Genomic DNA, 7,500 nt, shown 5'->3' with positions numbered 1-7,500 from the left:
TGCATATCTATCTATCTATCTATCTATCTATATATATATATATATATATATATATATATATATATATATATATATATATATATATATATATATATATATATATATGTATATATTCATATGTATATATATATATATATATATATATATATATATATATATATATATATATATATATATATATATATATATATATATATATATATATATATATATATATATATATAAGCATTTATAAGTACACGTCCACATACACAACTATACATATATATGCATGTATACATTATGCTCCGATGGTATGCATGCATATACGTTTCGAGTCGAGGCGCAGGGCGAGCAGGCAAGTCCCTGACCCTACCGAATGGTTGCTCGTCCCGCGCGCGCAGGCACCGCCACCGCGTGCAGCTGCAAATTTATTTCCTTTTCTTTTTCGAAACGGACTCAGGACCAAGCTCCCAGCGGTGGCGGCCGGAGCTCTTTATCGGATATTGGAAGGTGTTACAGGGAATCGGCGAGCGGAGCGTGGGCGTGGGCGGACGGGTCCTCTTCGTGTCGTACAAGGCGTGGGCGGGCAGCGGGGTTTGATATTCTGTGTGGAATATGAGAGACCTTATTTATTTATTCCTTTTAAATGATTCGCATTCTCGGCACGTCTCCCAGAGACTGTGGTCCTTATGTTCCTTATTCGCAAGATGAAAAGTATTTCTGAATTAATTTAATACTTGTTTTCTTTTATGAGGAATAGGGAGAGGAGAGGGGGAGGGGGCCCCCGTGCACCTCAACCGTCAAGCAAAATCATCGAGCAAGCGGCTAGTCTGACTAAAAATGAGACGGGGATTATTCGCCAAGCAAGAAGTAAAAACTGGTTTGTATTCATCATCGTTTACTATAGTGTGCTAACAGCAATTTGAAAGTGATTGGCTTGATTTATACCGTACCGGCGTCAAGCTGTAATTATGTTGATTACTTGTAATTTAAAAGATTATTTATCAAAAAGTGCCTTCGAGGGAGGACTGCCATGATTTACTTCTTGACATCTTGTGACCCGAAGCGGCGAAAAAGGCATAAAAACCGAAGCCCCTCAGCATATTAATAGTTTAAAGTGCCCAACGTTATGTTATTAAATGAACTAATGGAAGTAATATTGCCTCTTTTGTGTCATCAATCTTGCATGGAAAAAATGGAATACGTTATTTTGATATTTTTTTCCTTGCAAGAAGGGTTTGCTCAAAGTGTTGTAGTCTGAATACTCCTGGGAGAGGATGCTGCATGAAATTATAAACTGTGCCTAAATTTATGAATATTTTTACCGCATACATACACATACAACCAGAAACTAAGGTGAATCTCCAGATTAACCATACTGGATTCCAGAGAAAAATAACAAAACTTGCAAGCAGTCGCTTTATTCACAGACTTCCACAGCTTTCGACTTTCACAGATAGAAGATAGAAAAGTAGAAAATACTTCCTGAATACGATATCCTACAGGTATCACCTACTGACTTTTGTGAAGCTAAACATGAACACAATCACTACATGAAGGTACTGATTATTTTGACATTGTGGCAAGGTGATACTCCTGCCCCGCCTCTGTCTATCATCTGCTGCGACTCTGTCCTGTGAACCAAACACAGAACCTCTGATTTACATTAGCTGAAAGAACATCTCGAGGTCATCCAGGAAACACGATTACAGATGCTGGTGATCTCGCCCCTTTCTTTGGTACTTGTGCTAAGGTAAAAACTTTACTACCTTACTCCATTGCAGGCAGTGTCCATTCCCTTCAACCAATTTAATTTGTCTATACCCTCTCTGTTAATAGTTCCTAAGCGGTTTGTTCATTTAATTATATGAGCAGCAATATAACACTAAAGGCAAAGGCATGGTCTGCCCTTTATGGCACGTGTGTCGTATGGAAATCAACAATGAGTAACTCTTGGATCGATGCTCATGAACGGGTCAACAGCCTGAACCCATAGGAAACGCCTTGAATCCAACACCGCTGGGGAAAACACCACACCCGTTATTTGGGGAACTATCATAGACCTGGGAACTTCATTTTGATTGCCTACAGGCATTCCCCTGTGAATAGGAGGACGTAAAAAGAAAACTGCCAACGTAAAAGGCGACAATAAGAAGCCCTGTCAACTCGCAATGGGTCAGCATGGTAGGGTATGGCTCACCCTCTCTCCATGATACAAGTCTCAAGCAACATTAAGGTGGTTCCTGTTGAGTCAGCGAGTTTAAAAGCATTGATATAGGAAGATTGGATAAAGAACGGAGTGGAAAAGGTCTGAGGAAGGCCTATGTCCAACAACAGATTCAAAAGAGGGAGCTGAGAAAAGAAAAAGGGAAAATATATATATTCTGTGTGTGTGTGTGTGTGTGTGTGTGTGTGTGTGTGTGTGTGTGTGTGTGTGTGTGTGTGTGTGTGTGTGTGAAAGAGAGGGAGAGAGGTTTCTATATCAAAGTACAATATTTGTTTCATAAGCGTGTAGGACTAAAAACGACTTTTCCTTAAATGAAATCTCCTGAAAATACACATTTTGCTATTCTAATTCAGCCTCGGAGTTCTCATTTTGATAGAGACATTTTTTCTCCTAAACGGGGCATGCAATTTATTCTTGGCTCGGCTATAGTTAAAGACCTCATATAAAAAGACTGCTTTATTTTCCCAATCTTATAAAATCTTGTGCAAGGTAATCTTAACGATATATATTGCTAATTTTGTAACAACTCTTAGTTTATTATTAACATAATTCTTCATCCTTATCATCATTGTTTTATTATTATTATTATTATTATTATTATTATTATTATTATCATCATTGATATGATCGCCATTATTATTATCATTGTCATTTTACTATCATTTTCATCATTCTTATTATAATAATAATAATAATAATAATTATTATTATTACTATATTATTACTATCATTATAATTATCATTATTACTATCATTATCATTTCCATTATTATAAGGATTATGATAAATGGTATAATCTATATTATCATTATTATTAGTAGTAGTATCATTATCATTATTTTTATTATTATTACTATTACTATCGTTATCATTATTATGACTGAAAATTATTATTATTAACATTATTATCTTTGTCATTGTTATTATTATTGTCATTATTATCGTGCTAACCAGTAGTAGTAATAGCAGTGAAAACATTATCGTTATCATATTATCCCTTAGTGACGTTCAAGCAAGCCATTCAAGCAATGTGAACTGCCACGCCCGCCTCCCCTGCGAGTCACCGCTTCGTCGAATGAATCAGCGGCAAGTCCGAGCTGCGCCGCTGCTCGTTGGCCTCCAGCCACAATCGCCATGTTCGTCGCGGACATTCACTCGAGCGACCGCGTCCGGCGGCCACGTCGCCGAGCCGTGTCCGTGTGGCTTCGGCTCATCCGTCAGACGGGCTGCTTCATCCTTCATGCAGCCTTCGCCACCTGTGGGTGCTGACGGATGGCCGGTGCTGTTCAGCGCCAGCGGGAATTATTAACTCTCGTGGCCTCGCGATGACGTATGCTTCTCGGTAAACAAGGGCCATCGCTGACAGCGCTGATAAGAACCTCTGACCGAGTTGTTTTAGCGCTGCGTTCGCGTCAGCCGGATTTATTGGGCTCCTCGAGCCAGGGAGGGTCGTGTGCTGACGAGATTCATCTTAGGTCAGCACAAACACTGACGAGATCAGGCTGACCATTAGCTCATGAGTTGCTGTGCTTTCAGCTCTGCATTCCTGATGCCAACGGAGCTCGTGCAGCAGGGCACAATGATTGGTTGCTTCGAAACGTTTCCGTCGGGAACGTTTTCGGAGCGACGCGTCAGTCCCGCTCCTCCTTGTAAGCAGAAGTCGAGACATGGAAGATCGGCCTCCCGCGACTCCTTCTATGGCGCCGTCCCTCTAAACAAGCAGCGATCTCCTTTGTGCCGGAATGGCGAATCATTTTTGATACAGATAGTGGCATGACGTGCATATTCTCCCTCGCCAAAAAGGGCAGAGATCGAGTGCAAGTCGGAGCATCTGATTTGCGCTCATTGATTCCCGTAATATATGCGCGGGCTGGGAGGGGGGGGGGGCGAGGGAGCTTGGGGGTACAGGGGAGGCGCCCTGTCTGCGAAATTAGGAAGGAATTAGAAGGTCATTAATAAATTAGTGAATATCTAAATACATTAATAGAACATATTGCATATGTGTTTAAAAAGAAAAATAGAATGAAATATCGAGTTTATAATTACTGGGAACAGCATTCACTGACTGACGAATGGATGGCTTTGATTGTCCTTTTGCCAGTTCCCTTTGTGTTGCTCTGGCATTTTTATTGGCGTTGTGGATTTTTAAGCAGACGCTGTTGATGAACCCGGTCCGTGTAAGAAAAATAGCCTTCTTCGAAAAAGGTAATTTGTTCTCGTCAGAAAGTCCGTCTTTCGCCGCATATTTTGCCTCCCTTGATTTCACTCCCAGAATACAACCTCCTTCGCGTCGCAGGCGATGCCTTCGCCTTTCCTTTCATAACGAGAGAAAGTCTAATTATTGGGAGAATATTTTTCCGACATGTGTTGTCCGGCTTTGTACACAATCCCCTCCTTTTCTTGGGCGAACTCTATAGTGCTTTAAGCGCAGCGCCGAATAATTAATGGGAGATCAATCTACCGGCTCTCCCCGTGTGTGAGACGCTGGAACAGCCTCGGTTTTTCTTCCCCCCTCCCCTCTCCCCATGCCCCTCCCTCAACCCATCCCCACCAACTCCCCCCAGACCTTCTGCCTTCCCCTGCCCCCTCCCACCCCTTTCTCGTCACTACCCACCCATCCCCTGGCTCTATCCCATCCCTTCTCCACGCCCTCACCCCCCGTTACCCACCCACCTCATGCCACTAACGCCCATCCTGTCCATTCTCCACCTTCTCCCACCCTATACCGCCCACCCAATCTATGCCCCAACCCTTACCCACCTCCCACCCCTTGCCCACCTTGCCCCCAAGAGCTGGGCAGTGGTTGCGCTCTCGAGGCAATGTTATCTTAGGCTCTCCATGGACGGGCGTCTTTGGGCAGCTGTTCCGTCACGGAGACGAGGTTCATAAAGATGCGTAATGCAGCCTCTTTGTGTGTGGTTGTATTCCTTGTAGGTTATGGAGGCGAAGTTCAAAACCTGACACGATTATTCCAAAGTCTCTCGTATAAACATGCTTCTTCTGTATGTATTTCATCATTATCTTGGGGATTTTTGTTTGTGAAACCATCGTCCTATCATTACGGTGTTTCACTGATCATTAATAATTTTGTTATTACCACTATTACAGTTACTACTACTGCTACTTAACCTAGGTCAAATCTGAAGAAAGGTCACAGCGAAAAAAATCTTCGCTTCACAGCCACCCCCCCCCCCCCTTTACACCACCAGCACCACAAAGCAGGGTAAGAGAAGGTTCCGTCACAAGCAATGCGGCCTTAGAAGCCCCTCCCCCTCCACACCCTCCCCACCCCTCCTCTCCCGTGACCAGATCATTAAAGGCAGAAATTAAGCGTCGCAGCGGGAGGAGAAACGCGTCTTGAGGGTCTTGAAATCTAAGACGACGCACCAAAGACAAGCTAAGACAAAAGGCAACAAGAGAGAGGAAGAGGGGGAGAGAGAGAGAGAGAGAGAGAGAGAGAGAGAGAGAGAGAGAGAGAGAGAGAGAGAGAGAGAGAGAGAGAGAGAGAGAGAGAGAGAGAGAGAGAGAGAGAGAGAGAGAGAGAGAGAGAGACTAAGAGATATTAAGTGAGAGAGAACAAGATTACGAGAGATTAAGAGACAGATCAAGCAAGATTACGAGAGAAAGAGAGAGAGAGAGAAGACCGATTAAGCGTGATAGCCTTAAATGAAATTTATGGGTCAAGACGACGGAAAAAGTCATTTTCCAAATCGCATCGGCATTAGTATCACCGTAATATCCTTCAAATCACGTTAATGATACGACTTGGGGCAAAGCGGGAATATGGTAATTGCATACGAAAGCTGCAATTCCCGGAGAGAACGGCACGCAACCCTCGGGACGCAGGGAGTCGTGAGGGACCGGGAGGGCTCAAGGCTTTTTTTGCATACAATCTCAAATATGAAAATCTTGCGGTGCTATTATCTTCCCATATTACATGTTAAGTCTATTACTGTTTTTTAAGGGAACTGTTTCTTAATTTCTTTATTCGGAATGTGGCATCTATGACCAGTGATGTTCTGACTGTGGTTTCCATTTTTTTTCTTTCAGAGTTGGACAAGGGAAACAAAAGAAAACTAAAAGATCGTAGGAAATACATTTTTTTTTCATTGACTTTCTGTTAAGAAAATGTGATGTTCTTTTCTAATTGATAATGCAAGACCTAAACTGCTTTTAGAACACATGTCAGTGTATATATATATATATATATATATATATATATATATATATATATATATATATATATATATATACATACATATATATATTGTTATTTAGCAGTTCCACCTCTCGTAATTTTTTACCCGTGACTTCAGCCTCATCTTTCGTTAGGGATAAGAAAATATTCTTTCATATTTAACATTTTTCTTTTAAACTCACATCTAAGCCTAAAAAAAAAAAACATATACACGGACGCACAGACACAAACATACACATAAACACATACACACATGTACATACTGCATCATGCATAAAAGAAAGAAAAAAACACTGTCCTTATAATAAAAATACTCTGTGTATTGTGGGTATTTCTGCCTTTCCGAATTCACAATTACGTGTTCAGGTATGTTTTGTCTGCCTGTGTAAGCGTGAGTGTGCGTAGTGACGGACCACGCTAGGCCGCCGTTCCCGGCCAATGGGAGGCGAGGCGTCGGCAGCTCTAATAACCCATGGCGTGCCTTGACCTTGCCTGCCCTTACCTGGCCTTACCTGCACGAGGGACAGACGAAGGATCACTAATTTCACTTTAATCGCTTTTTAATGTTGAGATATAATTGTTTCTGTGATTGATGGTTGCATTATGTGATATGGATCCTTGGGCTTTATTAAGGCAACAGGGAACTAAATATAGCCTTGGCCTTCGCCAATTACATGGGTTTAATTTGATGACAATTAATAGTGGGATCTTGTATTGCCCGCTTTGGAAAATGATAGGAACTCCATCTGTAAGCCACAGAGCATGGAGGCGGTGCTGGTCACTCTCTCAACTTTCGCAACCGAATGCCACTCTCTGATATTTCCTTATCAGTGTTCTTTAATGGTTAACACTCGTATCTTTCCCGTTTAAGAAATGATGATCATTTCCTGAACGAGATAGAATGACTAAGCCGCTGAAGTCCAGCCGAAACCCGGCAGCAAGGTTCACTAATGAGAGACATAATCACGTTTAGGTTTTGGATTAGAAAACATTCCTTAAGTCTAATAGCTGTAGAGAACAAAGAGCAAGTCACTGTGCATGTCTCTGTTTTACAATATTTATATGTGTGTCATGTACACTGGAAATGTTTTTC

This window comes from Penaeus vannamei, chromosome 14, assembly GCF_042767895.1.
Source record: "Penaeus vannamei isolate JL-2024 chromosome 14, ASM4276789v1, whole genome shotgun sequence".
NCBI classification, from domain to species: domain Eukaryota; kingdom Metazoa; phylum Arthropoda; class Malacostraca; order Decapoda; family Penaeidae; genus Penaeus; species Penaeus vannamei.
The sequence above is the reverse complement of the archived record's forward strand: the minus strand, read 5'-3'. Positions refer to the sequence as shown.